Source organism: Heterocephalus glaber, unplaced genomic scaffold, assembly GCF_053883595.1.
Source record: "Heterocephalus glaber isolate CG9 unplaced genomic scaffold, H.glaber_assembly_v1.0 deba00001509, whole genome shotgun sequence".
Taxonomy (NCBI): domain Eukaryota; kingdom Metazoa; phylum Chordata; class Mammalia; order Rodentia; family Bathyergidae; genus Heterocephalus; species Heterocephalus glaber.
In genome coordinates this window covers 15,348,698-15,366,132 of record NW_028258325.1, presented here as the reverse complement: position 1 = coordinate 15,366,132, position 17,435 = coordinate 15,348,698, and the positions used below count along the sequence as shown (strand labels likewise).

The window sequence follows — 17,435 nt, the reverse complement described above, 5'->3', positions numbered from 1 at the left end:
ACAGAGGATGAGGAATCAAATCTTGACTGTACCACTCTTCAACTGATTTAGGAAACCCACTTAGTATTTCCCCAGGTTTCAAAGTCCTGTGTATAAGATAGTTCCTTCCTGATAGTGATTATTGTGAAGGCTAGGTGAGCTAAAATCTGACAAATTCTTAGGAGAAGTCCTGACAAAAATAAAGATGTGCAGAAAGAAATTGAATTGCCAACCAATAGGAAAAGCAAGAAGGACTAAGATTCACCACTTAAATTTTGTTTTGCATTGTTATATTCATTGTATGCCTCTGACACTGCAATATTTTCACATCCTTCTTCTCAACCTGACTTTAAAGAATTTGCTAACTCCAAAGAATAATGATTCTACACGAAGGAATACAATATCAGTATTGACTGCATATATTTATACACAATTTGTTTATTATATCTAATTCTACATTATGCACCACATATATTGAGGCTAGAAAACTTTTTCCATTTGAGAAAAAATGGCACAATATTTACTTAAAATAACTCATCTCTGTTGAGTACATTTTAGTAAAGCACTTTTCATGTTTCTTTTCTCACTCAAAACAAAAGTTGGATTTTCATATAACTTCACACACGTGTACCAGAGTCAACATAGCCAGTTAATTTATGCTCTATTCTTGTCTTTAAAATACCCTAAGGCATTGGCAAGATATGGCTGGTGTTGCTAAATCCAGAACACGATGGTTCCTTGTTGTCAACTAACTGTTCAATGATCAGCTCCTTTCCCTGGCCCTCAGGAGAGATCACTCCTCCTCTGGCTCTTCTCCAAGACCCCTCAAAAAGAGAAATCATTTCACTTGTTTCTCAGTTGTCTGAAAGATTTTAAGCATATTTTTTAAAAGTTAATCAGACTCTAGAATGGCCAGGATTTCAGGTTCCATAAAAGATGTGATGATCAGCCTTGAATGTCAACTTGATTGGCTTAGGAGCCGAATAGAAAATTTAAAAAGCACAAGTCTGAACACGTCTGACAGGGTCAGGGAGGCATGCCCTTGAGAACTGCATCTGGTCCCTGTCCCCTTTCTCTCTGGTGAGCTACCCTTGCTTTCTGCTTCCCACACACCGTGAGTTGAGCAGCTTTCCTCCATCCCCTTCCACCATGTTTCTACCCTGGAGGTGTGGACTGAAACCTCTGAAACTGAGCCAAAATAAATCCTTCGTCTTTTAAGTTGTGAATGTAAGGTATTTTATCCCAGTGACAGAAAAGCTGAGTAAAAAAGGAGAGAAAAAGTAGGCTTATTACCAAATAAATCTGGCCTCTTAGAGTCAGAGTTGGGACAAGAGTGAATGATCTTTAAAGTACAAATCTAGAAAATGTGTCAAGTTGAATTTTGGGGGGGAGATGGGGGGAGAGTTGGCTGGAAACTCACAATGACCTTCTCCCACCCTGCTGAATTCACAGATCAGAGCTAACATAGAGTGAGTCTCTATAATACCATTCAAGAGTCCACTTAAAGAAGACTCAAGAAAACCTCTTATAAAGTGTTTCCTTTTGATTTCTTGGTAGAGTGAATCTTTGTTACATGTCATGCTTAAAATAATAATCATTACTGCCTACACCCTGTGTGCCTGCTCTGAGTACTCATTTCATTTGACCTTCAGGATAACCTCCAGAAGTTGGTGTGCTCATTGTTCTCATTAGTTAAGTTGTGCTCCTAAAGTTTCACAGAAAGTGGTAAAGGCACGATCCACAGCCTATAATTGTAATCTATACAATATTGGTATGGTTGGTGCTAGTAGTATCTGAATCTGATTACATTTAGAGAAAATTCATTGACTGCCAGCTTATGCTTATTACAGTGCCCTCTATTTATCCCTCATTCATAATGAATTGAGATAATCCCCACACAGAATCATTCCAGATGACTAATATGGCATGATGTATATGGTGCTTTTCACAATTTAGTGTGCATACAAATCAACTGAGAATCTCATTTAAATGCAAATTCTGATTTGGTAACTCAAAGGAGGGTCCACAGATTCTGCAGTTCTAACAAGCTACCAAATGAGACTGATGGACTATCACATTTTAAATAGCAAGGACATAAAGCAGAGTGACCTAGTGTGATAAAACCCTGGATGCAAGAGTCTCAGTAAGACACTGAAAAGAGAATCTTACATTTTCTAAGCTTTCCACATGTTCGTATTAATAAAATATGTGCTATAACACTAAACATGATTGTTTCACAGGATTTTATTTTAATGATCAATTACAAAAGTGAAATATATATATATATATATATATATATATATATATTTCAAGCTGAAACTTGAACTTCTCAGTTCAGTGCCTTAAAGCCTACATGAACATCAAGTTATCTTTGCTATATACCTTCCAGATAAGTTCTCCTATGTTCTATGTATATATGATCCTGAGATTATATTGAATTCAGTGGATTCACTCATCTAGAAAAGAAGATGGGATCCATAATTTTTCTTACCCATAAAGTAATTTTCACAGCTTTCTTATAAAATTTTAGCCAGAGAGCAAAAACATTACTTTCTCTCTGTAAAGATATCTTAACTCAATTTCATAACTCCCATCTGTTCCTTTTTATGAGCTGAGACTGTTTTAACATCACTGCTTTCTCAGATGAGCAGAGTTTATTGACATTTCAGAGCTCCCTGCCTCCTCTCTCCTACTTCCTTTTCCTAATAGCCTGATCTAAGGAGTCCACCTAGGAAGACCGCATCTGCAGCCTCTCAATGAGCAGCTTCCTGACTGCCTTTGCCCTCACAGGTCCCATTTGCTAGGCTCTGGCCCTTCAGATGGTTCCGATGAAAGGCTAATTCTTTTTGGAAACCTGGAAAAAAGTTGTGGTTTATTCATTAAGAGGAGCCGCCCTTTTTGCTTTTAAATCCAACCAACATTGATTCATTCTTTTATAAAATACGTATTGAACAGCCAATGCTGGTCATTGTTCAGAGTGCTGGGAAGACAAAGATGAATGAAACACAGCATATAGGGTGGCCTTAGGATTGTATCAGACGAGATTCAGACACACTCCTCTAGATTTTAGACTTCTAGTCTTAGATGAGCTAAAATATTCCTAGATTATTCCTTCCTTTATAAATGATTCTCCAGAAGCTTACGTATGACAGTATTTATAGCGTGACTTTAAAAATGTTTAGTCATAGCAGACTTCAAAGATATAATAGGATTTGTTTTCCTAAGCACCCCTATATTGTATTTCACAAAGATCTGAAAGAGCCAGGGAATCTGATAGATCCAATACAGAAGAGTGAGGTGATTTTGCAAAATTATTTCACTTTTATTTCTAAAAAGTCACCTTGTCTTCACTATAACCCATAGATCCTGGGTGTAGCCTCAGTGAGCACTTAATGAGTCTTAAGCACCAACAGACATTTGTAGAATGATTTAGGATTTTTCAGGATTAAAAATTTAGCCCCATTGTGTTTAGGATAAAGTCTAGTCAGAAGGAATTATATGAGGATTAGGTTTTCTTTGAAGAACGTTTCCCGAATATTTCAATTAATTTAGGGTCTTAATAGGTATTTCCATAAGGCTAACAAAGATGGTCAGCTTATTTATAAGCTGTAAAGAATACTAGCTTAGAGCAATGTCTTAAACAGCTCAATGTTAAATCTGTCAACCCTGAAATTATGATGTTCTTAATAAACGTCACATAAATTATAGTGCTGTCTTATTTTCAACTTTGCCCATAGTGTGGAACTTTCTGTTTATCTAGTACTATTTCAGATTTGCACATTTCACTTTATGTAACTCAGAAGAGTTCTCTTAGGAATATTTTGATGGCCAAGGTAGTGATAGGAAGATGTCAGAAAACATCTATTAATTTGTCATGCTATTATTTTCTTCGTCAGAACATAGCCTCAGCTGCTATGGTAAATTTTAACATTAGGTTTTTCTGGCTTGGTTTCCAATAAATAAAAATGTTGAGCAGCAGAAAGAGCTGCTGTTTTCAAGGGCAGTATTTCATGTTGTGTGCCAACCTAATTCATTAGTTATTAAAAATCAAATTATCAGGAAGAGCCACTTGTATCCATCTTAGGGACATTGATTTGTTGTCCTTGATTTTTTTATATTATGCTGATAGAGAATTTAGGATTAGAACATTAAGGATCTTTCCACCTACACTGATTAATCAAATATGAATTGGATTCACACTAATATAATTTATGGATATCATTTGTACGTCAACATGTACAATTAACAGTAGCTAGTAAAAATTGATCATTTCAATGGGTTGATAAGTTGAATATCTGAATTTCCATTATTTTCTAATTGCAAAGAAAGTGCAAATATCTTTTTTGCATTAAGAGATGGACAGCTGAGTTTGAATTTTTAGCTACTTACTGAGTGTATAGAAGTTACTTAAACTCTCTGAACTATACATATGGAGTATAAAATAGGAACAATACCCAGCTTGCAAAATTGTCTTAAGAAGGAGTGATAAGGTATATACAATGCCATGTCCTGCCTAATCTGAATCAGGTGCAAAATAGTAACAGTCACATCAAGATAACTTTCATATAAAGATTAGTAAACATCAAGCACATCCCTACAGTGTGCATTTATTTATTGAGCATATTTTTTTATTAAGAACCACTATGTGCCAGACCCTTAGCCAATGGATATAAAGAAGGAAAAACACTTCTTCCCTCAAAGAATTTACTATCTGATGGATAGGATACAGGCAGGAATAAATATATAACTAAATGAAGTATACTATATGTTAATAGTGAAAGGTAGCATGGATAAGACTACCAAATGTCCTGATATACTTGGGGAGTCAATGTTTATGCCATTTGCCATAATATAATTCATTATGAAGTTTCTCTTTGTTTTCAGTGATGTCCTAGGGTGAACAGTAAGTTAGGAGGTGAGCTATATAGTTTTCCAGGCATGTGTTCTCTGGTTCTCTGGTCAGGATTCTCCAGAGAAACACAGCCAATAGAATATATATATATATATATATATATATATATATATATATATATATTCTGTCTAATAAGAGAAAGTGGCTCATATGATTATGGATGCCAGCAGGTCTTATGGTGGGCTCTCTGCAAGCTGAAGAACCAGAAAAATCAATAGTATCTCAAGATGGGAATAGGTAAAAGTTCTGGAGTTCAAAAGCCTGAGACCAGGGCAAACAGGAGAAGACAGATGTCCCAGCTCAAGGTGAGAGAAAATTCACCTTTTGTATTGCTCAGAGTTCTCATTATTCTGACAAAATAGCCAATGCCCACAACTTAAAGGAGGTAAGGGTTAATTTGCCTTAGAGTTTCAGAGGCTTCAGTTCAATGGTCAGTTTTCTCCAATGCAGAAGCATCATGGCAGAAGAGCATGGTAAAGCAAAACTGCTCAGGTCCTGGTGGCTGGGAAGCAGAGCACAGGGGAAGAGTGCCAGCAACAAATACAGCCTTCAAAGGCTTGAACCTAGTTACACATCTCCAACTGGGCCCGACTTCCTAACAGATATTCAGCTATGAACATCAGTGAATTAATCCACTGATGACTATATCACCCCCATGATCCAGTCACTCTCCAGGAGTCCTTTAATCCAGCCATGTCAACAATTAACTGGCACACTCCCATCCACTTTTATATTTCAGTTCTCAGTGACTTAGATGATGATCACCCACACTAATGAGGCATCGATCTGGCAATATCAATGCTTATCTCTTCTGGATGTCACAGACACACCTGGAAATAATGTGTTAGCAGGTAGGGGATACCTTAGCCTAATAATACTGATACATAAAACCCACCATCATAGGCTGCCGTAACAAAATACCACAGGCTGAATGACTTAGACTGCAGAAATGTAATGCCTCACAGTTCTCAAGCTCAACATCCAAGATCAAGTCTAAGAGCCATCAGACTTGGTTTCTCTGAGATCTCACTCCTTGGTTCCAGATGCTCTCTTCTCACATGTCCTCCTGTGATCTCCATGTTTCTACATTCTCTCTGTATCTCCCTCTTCTTAAAAGGACATCACTCTTACTCCTTTAGTGCATTACTCTAATGGTCCCATCTTAATTTAATCACCTCTTTAAACAACTTATCTCCAATATAGTCAGAGATACTAAGAGTAGGAACTTCACTAAATTAATTTGCTGGAATAAAATTCAAGCCATAGCACTAACCAATATGTGCAGTAAAATAAAGCAGTAATAGGGAGTGGTAATGTGACAATAAAATAGCAATAAAATGAGACAGAGAGATGAAATGGGGGAATTGTGTGTACTCTGTAGGCTGCTTTAGGGAATTTGGCTGTTGGTCTCAGTGATATGGAAAGACAGCTGATATTTAGTAAATATGGATTAATCAATTGTAACCAAGGCAAGACAATTCTTGCTTCTTATTTAGTTCTTTATAAATGCCTAGCCTAACCAAGATTTAATGAACTCTAATACTATAGAATATAGCACATGACAACTCCATCCACTGTAGAAACTTACCCAGTTATAATGTTTAATACATTAGTTGACCTGGAATGAATATGCCTGGTAATAATTTACAGAAATTATCAATATCAACAAGAAGGCATGTAAGTTGAGCTTTAGATTGGGGGAATTCTGTGTGAAAACAATATTCTAGGTAAAGTAGAGGATTAATATGTGGCTATGGTTTAATTTGATATTGTATTTTTTGAAAAACCGCTGATATTGATATTAATTTCTTCTGGCTGTAGTAACAAATCACCACCAATTGGTGGCTTAAAGAAAAAAATAAATGTATTCCCTTTCTGTTTAGGAGGTCAGAAGTATTAATTAAGGTGTCAGCAGGGTTAGGGTTGGTGGTTTCTGCAGACTGTGAGGGAAAATCTACTCTTTGTCTTTCTCTGAAATCGTGCTAGATGCTGGAAATCCCTGAAATTCCTCAGCCTGTCATTGACTTTACTCCAGTCTTTGCCTCCATCTGCACTTGGCCATCTTCCCTGTCCACATGTGCATGTGTGTCCTCCCCTCTCATAACAACATGTCAGCAGCTATCTGTAGACCCATCTAATCTAATAAAACTTCATTTTAACTACTTACATCTGCAAAGATAAAAGCTCACATTCTGAGGTTCTGTATAAACTTGGGTTTTTGAGGGACACTATTCAACCCCAAGAAGTGGAGCCATGTCCATGTAGGAGCATCTAGAGGAGACTGAAAGTCTTGAAGATCTGCAGAAGCTAGGCAGCTAATGGAAATGAGTTTATTGAGCCAAGATAAACAGCAGTTGACTGTCCTCTTGGTGTTGTGTGTGATAGAAAAGGCAGCTCCAAATCAGAGCCATCCATGTAGGGGTGCAGACAGATGGCATGCTGCTGGATCTTCCCATTCAAGAGAGTAACTGAAGTCTTAAGGGAAAGATGGTGATGATAGATAGACAGACACATACATACATACAGACAGACAGATGTACATAGATGATAGACAGACAGATAGATGATAGATAGATAGCCAGATTCCACACATGTTGGTTTCCTTAGTTTAAAAATTTTGGGGGGCTGAAAAGTTCCAACTGTAGTCCAGAAATCAGTTTGAAATACCAAAACTATAAAGTGACAGTTCTTAAGATAACCTGTCTGGCATTAGATTGGCCCAAAACAGACCAGAGCTCTCAAGTTTGGCCTCACATTTGAATAACCCAATTCAACTGATCTGAAGTAATCAAGAATAGTTAATGAGGATGTTAATGAACAAAGAGACTCACAAGACTGTAAACCTTTCACTTCATTGAATATCTTAAGTGATTTTCATTCCAGGTACCTAGCACAGGGTCTACCTTATCATGCAACCAATGAATACTTATTGTTTAAATTAGTGAACAAATAATTTTATAGAGTAAATATATTGCTAGAAGAAGAAGATTATGAACAGTGGCCAAAAAGACTGAAGATAGGAAAATAATATGTCACACTGGGAGTTATAATACATTATATCTTATTTTTCTGGCATTTGAAAGGTTTTTGTAGGAACAATTGCCTCATTTATCTCCTAACTTCCTTGAGATTAGTAAGTGTCATGTATTATTAGCCCCATTTTTCAGAAGAAGAAATTGGATCTCTGAGTGTAGCTTTCTATTCAACTGTATTATTATTTTTTAATACCACTAAGAATTTGATGGATGTCCTACGGAAAATGGAATTACAGGCAGCATTTTTAGCAAAGGAACATGAGTCACCAAAGACTTCCTAAGTATGTTCAAGATAGGATGAGTTGCCTAGAATCCTAAATGTGGAGTTGAGGAAGAAAATAAGCTATGCCACAAAGGAAAGCAAATGTCCTGCAGGTGAAGACGACACAGTGAGACACAGCTAGCCATTGAATGTGTCCGTTTTATGGAGGCATTGTTCATGTAGTGTAGAGGTCATGATGTATGACCAGGGTTCAGGCAGACGGACAAGGGCTCACAGCCTGATAATGCCACTTACAAATTGCACGCACTCTCTACTTTTAATTTCCTCAGCTATAATTTGGCTTTCATGATATTAGTTGCCACTGGGGCTCTTGTGAAGGTTAAATAATATAATGATCCCATAAAATACTTGGTACATGGCAAGTATTTTTGTCATTACTATAGTCAGCACTGCATTTTAAGCATTGTTTCTCTGCATCTGTCTTTAAGGCAAGATCATGTTCAAGGAGAAATATAGTGTAATTTCTTATTCTATTGCTTAATTCTTTGTTTATATTTATCATATCTGTTAAATTGTAAGTTTCATGAGAACAGCAACTATGTTTTACCAAGTCAGAGTCATTACTCGATGAATATTGTTGAATAAAACATTAACTTACATTTTATGTTCTAAAAGCCTCTATTTACTACTTATTTCACTCAGAGTAAAACCCAAAGTTCTTACAATGGACAGGGAGACTTGGTAGGATTTTATTTTAACAGACGTTAAATGGAAATCAACAAAAAGAAGCAAATGACCTTCTCTCCAGAAGTCCAATCAACCATGTTATAAAGGGCAGTGGCTAAGTGGCCAATCATAAAATAAACATGATACTGAACACCGTGCCTATGGATACACACTGGTTACTGCACAGGGGCCAGGGTGGGGGCAGAAAGATTCGTTACATAATAAACAGTTTGTTTGCCTAGATAATGAACTATCTAATTCCAAAACTTATTCAAAATAAAAATTTAAGATGTATTTGTTGTATCTTGTCATCAGAAGAATCAATTTCACTCAACTGTAGCTTGCTTTCCAACTTTAAATACACAACTGACTCATCAAAAAGTAATGTTTGTGGGGCCAGGGATTTAGCTCAGTAGTGCCACCACCTGCCTCATAAACGCACGGTCCCGAGTTCAATCCCTGGTACCCCCCCCAAAAAAGTAATATTCCGAGTTACAAGGCTTATTTATCAAAAATACTTGGTTTTTTTTTTAAAGAAGCATGAGTTGTTAGCTTGAGAAGAGAATGCCCTATAATTGAGGTTTAATTCGTTCATTATTAAGGAGGCAATGCTTCAAATAGAGATTTATACTTTATTATTGTTCTAAAAGAGAAGACGCTGTTCTTATTTCTGAAGTATTTTTTTTTCTTTGAGTTCTGAACCCTAAATTCATTTGTTCCAGCATCAGTTGGATTAGGGATGAAAATCTTATCTAGCCAGGAATTGTGTAAAGTAACCTTATTTTAACTTCCTAAGCACCTTGGGGAGTAGCAAAGGCTGCTATTATTATTATTCCCATGATACAGATGAGATCAAAGAGATGGGGAAATTATACTACTTTTCTGAAGTTTTACAAGCCAAAAACTGTAGAGCTTAGATTCAAACTAGTTATTTCTGACTCCCAAGTTCCAAATCTTTCCACTACAAATGTTACCTTGACTATGATCCCAAATATTTGCATTTTAGCTCCCTGTTTCATCTTTCCTACTAATGATAGCAACTTTTAAAATGCCATTTTAAAAATGAAGCTGCAGCATTTACATTTATTACAAGGCAATGAAATGGCCATTTAGTCAATGATTGTTCATTAGTTTGTGGGAATAGACTCTGCAGGTTGCTAGTGATTTGTACTTACAGTTTGGCATCTAAACCAGGACATTTGTGAGCACACTTTTGAAAAGGTGCAAGTGTGTTATTACAAACAGGGTGTTAAGAAAATGCTCATCAACTGGCAGTGTCTCCTGGGGCAAGAGCTCCAAGGAGATCTTGTTACCCTACTTACAGAAAGTTATAGATAACTATTAAACTCTCGCAACAAAAGACACGCACATATAAATAGTTTTGACCATTTTTTTAAAGAACAATAGGAATATTAGACTTTAGTGATGAATCTTACAAGATCCCAAGGAAGACTGGTGCCTTCTCTATGGTGCTACTTTATGCTTCTTTTCTCTGGCTGGTTCAGCCAGTCGGGCAAAACAGTAATATAAACAATCCCAAGAATTTAGTACTGGCTAAGCATTCCTAGTATGAAAATCTACTCTATATTTTTCCATTAATGATGCTAAACTGGTAAAGTCTGTGCAAAAATTCCAAAATCGAGAAAAAAATCTGAACCTGAAATACGGCCAGTCCCAGTTTGTACTCAAATGATTAAAGCTCTGTCCAGATGCTTCTTGAACCACATAATCAACACAAAGGTAAGGAAGATGAAATGTAACCCTATCTTGATTGAGTAGGAAACTGAGTCCGGGTAGAAAAAGAGAGAAAAGAGACTGAGAGAAGAGACAAAGGGATATCAACAGAAACATCAAAGAATAAAGATGTATCGCGAGTCAAGGAGTCAGAGAAACTCAGGGACAGAGTTTGTCAGGGAGAGAGGAGAGAAAGATAAACATAAAAACCAGGGGCGGGGGGGAGGCCAAGAGAGCCAGGGAGAGCAACCAAGGGGTTGACAGACAAAATAGCATTCATTATGTGAAAAACAGGTGTCTTTAAATAGCAGTTCTAAGTGCTGTCAAATTTGCTCTATTTGCATTTAGATTCTGTAGATTATTTCCAGCAGATTCAAGCACCTGCGGGCTGCCTCCTTCTGAATTAACTGATAGGGAAGGCAACTGCTTTACAAGGAGGCGAAACAAAACAGGTCAATTAAGAAGGTCATTTTTCTGCCTCCAGAATTCAAAAGGGACAGAATCAAATGGAGGTATTTTTTTCTCATATTTCACCATCAATATGACTGTTATCCTTCTTAAAGAGGAACATTTATTTGGGGCTGAGTGCAAGATCCAATAACAGTTGTATGGTTTGCAGCAACTTTCAGCAAGAATTATTACCACAGTAAGAAGTTTGAATTATGTTGGGCTCTGTGTTTTTATATATGAATTTGAAAATATTAAATGAGAGAGAGAAGAGAGAGAGAACTGTAATCTCATTTAAGAAATAGGCATCTCAGCAGAGATAAAACTGGTGAAAATGTACTTCTTAGCCCCAGCATCCAAGTCACTGCTAATGAATCAACTTGTACCTGATTCAAAGAATGACAGATGGGATCACAGTGCTTCTCAAACTCCTGGTGATTTCTGTCATAGTTGTGATCCATGGGAAGATTCTATGCCTGTTAGAATATTATTAGCCATTTTCTTAGACCAGACATCCAGAGGCTGAGGCTCTAGAAAGAAAAACATTGTCCATAATTCAAAAGCACAAGTTAGAAGCTGAACAGGATTGTCAATCATGAAGGAGGAACCTTTATTTCAAAGCAAAACCACGGGAAATATAAGGGTTTTATTTTTTATCAGTTCTAGCCCAGAAAAAAAAAAAAGCATAATTCTCATCATGGTAAAATTGCCACTTCTATTAGCATAGTCACTATTTATTGAATTCTCGGTTCTCAGCCCGTCACTCAACACTGAATCTGACATTTACATGTCATGGCATTTCTTGTGCAACAGAAAAAGCAGCAGTGAAAAATGACAACTTGCATATTTACTATAGAGACCTGCAAGGTCGAGACATGAAGGAATCAACATGGTGATAAACTGACTTGTTTTCCCTTTAGTGAAAATGAATACTCTTTCATTTAGTTAAGTTTAAAGTGCCCTGTATATTTGCACATTTACTTTTAATTCTGTTTGTATTTCTTTGCTCACGATTTTTTAAGTGCTAAAATACCAGCAGTTTAGCTTGGTTTGTAGAAGCAGCACTAGGCAGTTGACTCAATTTTGGTTTCTAAGGCAGTAAGTTTGTACAGTGCTCATTGGACTTGGTGGTTTATGTTGCCAGTTAATTTAAAGTACTAATCTGTGTAGTATAGACACCAATAAATGTTAATTTAACAAATGATTGCTACTAATTATTCAACAAATATTTTAGTACCTGATTTATGTAATACACTGTGATATTTAAAAATTAAGATAGAGTAAAACGTTGTCTCATCTTATTTAGATATATTTACTCAAATGTACCTTTATTGACATCTTTCTCAGCCACCTTATTTAAAAATACCAGTGTTCCCACTTGGCCTTCCACCCCTGTCTGCCAGCAGAAATCTGTAAGCCCCATCCCTGCTTTTTACGGACATATTTTATATTTTTTATATTTTTATATTTTCCTATACATTTTTGTGTATTTTTCTTTGTCAATAATAATTCAAGGTCCACTAATGTATGGATTTTTATTTGCTTTGTTAGCGTATTATTCTGTGCACTGGGACAGGCTTAGCACATAGGCAGTCAACAAATGTTTTTTGAATGAATGCATTCATGAATGAACTGAATCTTTCCTTCAAGGAATTCAGTGTCATGAAATTGAGAAATCGATTCTGCAATAGAATAGGTATTGTAGATGTAGAAGATTAGATTCTGAGGAGCGAGGACTTTTTGTATTTTGACCACTGTGTGTCCACAGTTCTACAAAGAAGATTATTTGTAATGTTTACATTATATGCATTATAATAAATATTTGTGAGTAAATAAATACATGTTTAGGGGATATAAATAATCTATCAAAGAGTGTTTAGTCTCTGTGTGGATAAATGTGCTACTTACTTAAGCAATCTGCGGGTTAGTTTACCCTCACCACCAATTTTCCTTTCTGGTTATTGGCTGGGGAATAGATCCCAGCCTCTAACCCAATAGACATTGTCAGCAGAGCTCCTTCAACCCAGCTGCCCACTTAGGGGCAGGGAGGGGTGGCTTCCCTCACCGTGAGGAAGCAGATTGTGTAGATCCCACTGCAAATGCTAGTTATGGGCTCAGAGGCACATTCTGAAACTAGCAGAGAATATATGTGCTATGATTTCATACTATCACTAGATACTGATTGAACATTTTATATAGCAGGCACCATGCAAGCTAATGGAAATACAGTAATGAATGAGAAAGAGAGTTACAAATTTAATCATGTTACAGATTTAATTATGTGGATGGGTTTAACTCTATGATCTTATTGTATATTTTCGACTTTCCCATTTATTTTTTGTCCCTCATTACCTGTGTTCCTAACTTCTTTGTGAGTTAATTATTTTGAGTATTCTATTTTAATTCCTCTATTGGAGTTTTGATTATACTCCTTTGTACTTTGGCTTCTAGGTATTACAATGTCATCTTCCTTCATTATAGATCACTTAGGGTTACTATTGTGCCACTTTGTGTAAAATATAAGAACTATACTCCAGTAAATTCTATTTACCCCGTCTCACACTTCAGCTTATTGTCAGAAATTTTACATCTTGCAAATGTAATAAACCCTCCAATATTTTTTAAACAAATAAGATAATAAAATAATATTTCATATTTATTCAACATATTTGCAATTTACAGTACACTTTATTTCTCTGTATAGAGTCAGTTTTCCATATCATGTCATTTCCACTTACCTGAGGCCATTTCTTTAACATGTCATATAATACAGGTCGATTTGCCATGAGTTATTGCACTTTTCATCTGTGGAAAAATATTTTATTCCACCTTCATTTTACAAAAAAAAGATTTTTTATTCAATATAGGATTCTAGGTTGACAGTCTTTATATTCTCTTGAAAACAACAAGGATGCTATTCTATTGTTTTCCATCCTCTATTGTTTCTCATGAGGAACCACATTATCATACCCTTATAGATGTCCCTTTCCTCTGTTTTTTAAAGATTTTTCTCAGTTTTAGTTATCAACACTATGACTATAATATAACTATGTGTAATTCTTCATTTATTTATCTTCCTTGAAGTTTAATATTTTGTTTTACCTTGGTGTTTCTGATCAAATGTGAAATCAATTGGTCATTAATTCTTCAAAAATTTCTCTCCTAGTTTGTTTGGTTCTCTGATTTTACTTAGGTTGGGCTTCTTGAAATGGTACATGAATCACTGAGGCTCTAGTTTTTAAAATCTCCTTTTCTCTCTATTATTCACATTAGATGATTTATTTCTTTTGATTTCTATTCAAAACTATAATTTTTCTTCACTAGTCCCCAATATGCTGTTAAGTAAATCTAAAATTGCTTTCTTTTTATATTTTACTTTTCATTTCTAGAATTTCTATTTGCATCAATTTTGTTGTTTTCATTCCTTTTCCAAATTTTCCACTTACTCACTTATTGTGACCACCTTTATCTTGAAAGCTATTTCCTACTAATTCCAACATCTGTGTCATCTTAAGTTCTATTTTTGTTAAGTGGTTTTAAAATCTTAATTATGGGTCACACTTTTCTGCTTTTTTACATATGGATTATTTTTGATAACACAGTGGACATTGTTACGATACCATGTAGGGGGTTTATATTGTATTATCTTCTTTAAAATGGATTGAATATTGTTCTAGAAGGCATCCCATAGTCCAACAGTTCTCATTGCTCTTTCTAGCTTTAGTTATGTTTCTGTTAGGATATGTCAATCTGAGTCATTGCCTTAGTCCTAGGCTATGGTACTTATTCTAGGAAATTATCCTTACTCCTAAAGCAAACTGTCTGAACTTACAAGGGAAGCCCAGAGATTCTCAGTGCCCTTTTTGCTTGTCTTTTTTCCCCCAGTGTTTTGGGCTGTGCAGATCTCCACCACCTTCCTAGCACCTCGTAACTTCTGTGGTCTCCATTCAATTCTCAGCCCTGCAGCAGCTTCTGCCTAAGTCTTATGAAGCCTTAACCTGAGCCTGCATTTCTCAGCCCTTAGGCAATAACATTTAATCCTCACACAAGTTCCCAGCCACTCCCAACATGTCTCCCAACAGACACACGTACAGACATCCCTTTTCTCATAACTTGCCTATAAATTCCAGCTCCTTTAGAACCCTAGAATACCAGATTCTGCCATCTTAGTGCTGTTAGCCTAGGCTTCATCTTTCTGAATTAAAGAAGCAATAAGTTGCCAGGCAGGACCTTTGTGATTTCAGCTCTTGAGCTGCTCTTCTCTCAAGGATTATAGCATTTTACTTCTTATTGCTCCAGGCTTGAAAACCAGATGCCTCATTTAGTTTTTCTAGATACATCATTGCTTACAGTAGGATAACATATTCAGTAACTTTTATCCTTTAAACATTGGAATAGAAATTGTCAAATTTCCATTGCAGTAGGGAAACTATATGTGGTGTGATCGAAAAGTAGAGTGAATGTTTAAAGACATTTTATTATAATAAAAGATACATTGCCATTAGTCCCCCCACAGAATAGTCCCTCTCACTTCAAATACACTTCTCCACGTTTGCCCATCACTCTTGCCACTTTTTGAAGCAGTTCTAGAATTTTCTTTTGTAAATGTGTTTAGCTGCACTGTCCTAGATCCCTTTGATAACCTGAATCAATTCAAAATATTTACCTTTTATGGTTATCTTGACTTTTTGAAGAGCCAGAAGTCACACAGTGCCTATGCCACTGACTAAGGTGAATAAGGACACACCATAATGCTTTGTTTTATTTTTATTAACACGTGTTTTTAGTACATATGTCCACTGTCACCACTCCTGTTCAGTATAGAATTGAAAACATTAACCAGAGCGATCCGGCAAGAGAAACAAATAAAAGGGATAAATATAAGAAAAGAAGTGAAATTATTATTATTCACAGATGACATGATCCTCTACTTAGAAGACCCAAAAAATTTCTTCAAAAAACCTCCTAGAATTAATAACCAAATTCAGTAATGTAGCAGAATGCAAAATCAACACACAAAAATCAGTAGCATTCTTGTACACTGAGAAAGAAATTGGGAAACAATACCATCGACAGTAACATCAAGAAAAATTAAATGCGTGGGGAATTAACCTAGCCAGGGAAGTGACACAGGGTAACATTTTTATGAGTCCACCTTTCCCTTGGATGCCAATCAGAAACAGGGATCACTGTATTTTTTATAACAACCCATAAAGATACTCATGAAAGAGGACTCCCAGAACTGCTTCAGAAAGTGGTCAGAGTGATGGGATAAGTGTTCTGGAAGTGAGAGAGAGTATTTTGAGAGGTATTAATGGTGATACATCTTTTGCTGTAACAATTTTTAAAAATTTATACATTTACCATATACTTTGATCATACCTCCTACATCAAATATGTAATTATAGCATTAATTGTTTTACTTTTACTTTCTGTGAAGAATAAATAAGGGGAACTATAAGAACGTGTAATAGCTCTTTATAATCCAACTTGGTGTATTATTTAAGGTTCTTCTTAGGAAATGGTCATTGAACTGAAACCTCAAGGATGAACGGAATTTAATTAGTCAAAGAGGAGGTAAAGCAAGACTCCTGATACAGATATCAGCATGAGAAAAGCCTGGAGTCAGGAGGTAATGTGATCTTCTCAAAAGAGTGAAAAAATTAAGATCTAACAGTTACAGAGAGTCCATTATGTGGCAGTCATTGTGCTAAATGCTTTCTATTATTTCACTTGCAACAACTACTTTGTGTGTGTGTGTGTGTGTGTTTGTGTGTGTGTGTGTGTAACATGGTCTTGTTATGTAGTTCAGACTGGTCTAGAACTTACAATGTAGCCCTGGATGGCCTCAAACTCTCAGTAATTCTCTGCGCTCGGCCTTGGGAGTGCCGGGATCATGGGCTCTACCATGCCCAGTGACTGCACCAACTACTTTTTGATGTAGTTACTATAACTACTTCACTCTACCAAGGAGAAAACTGAGATTCAGAGAGACTAAGTAATTAAGCAACCCAGGCCACAGGGTACTGAACTCTGACTCCAGGGTCTAGTGCCAGAACATTTAATCACTACATTTTCAGGAGAAAAGAGCAAGATTATCTAATATTAGAGGTGGGAAGGGCCTGGGGGATGGTAATCACATCTACATCCTGCCTTAATATCTCACTGAAAATACTGTAGAAACAAGATAGTAATCATATGAAAATTATATAAAAATGCACTCCTAAAAATGACCTTTAAAACTATTTTGACAACCACGATCTTTTCATATAAATTCCTGTGTTTTAATAAAAATATGACAGTAACCAAAGTCACAAACTTGAAGTAACTAAACTGGACTAAAATGTTAGTCCTCTAACCTCTAATTAAAAATAACATT

At 36.0% G+C, this 17,435-nt stretch overlaps 1 protein-coding gene across 6 annotated transcripts in view; it reads left to right on the top strand.

Annotated features, from left to right (window-relative positions):
• The window catches only part of Kcnip4 (potassium voltage-gated channel interacting protein 4), a 1,104,843-nt gene that overhangs the window by 958,082 nt on the left and 129,326 nt on the right, over positions 1–17,435 (top strand). The gene's annotated exons all lie outside the window — the stretch shown is intronic.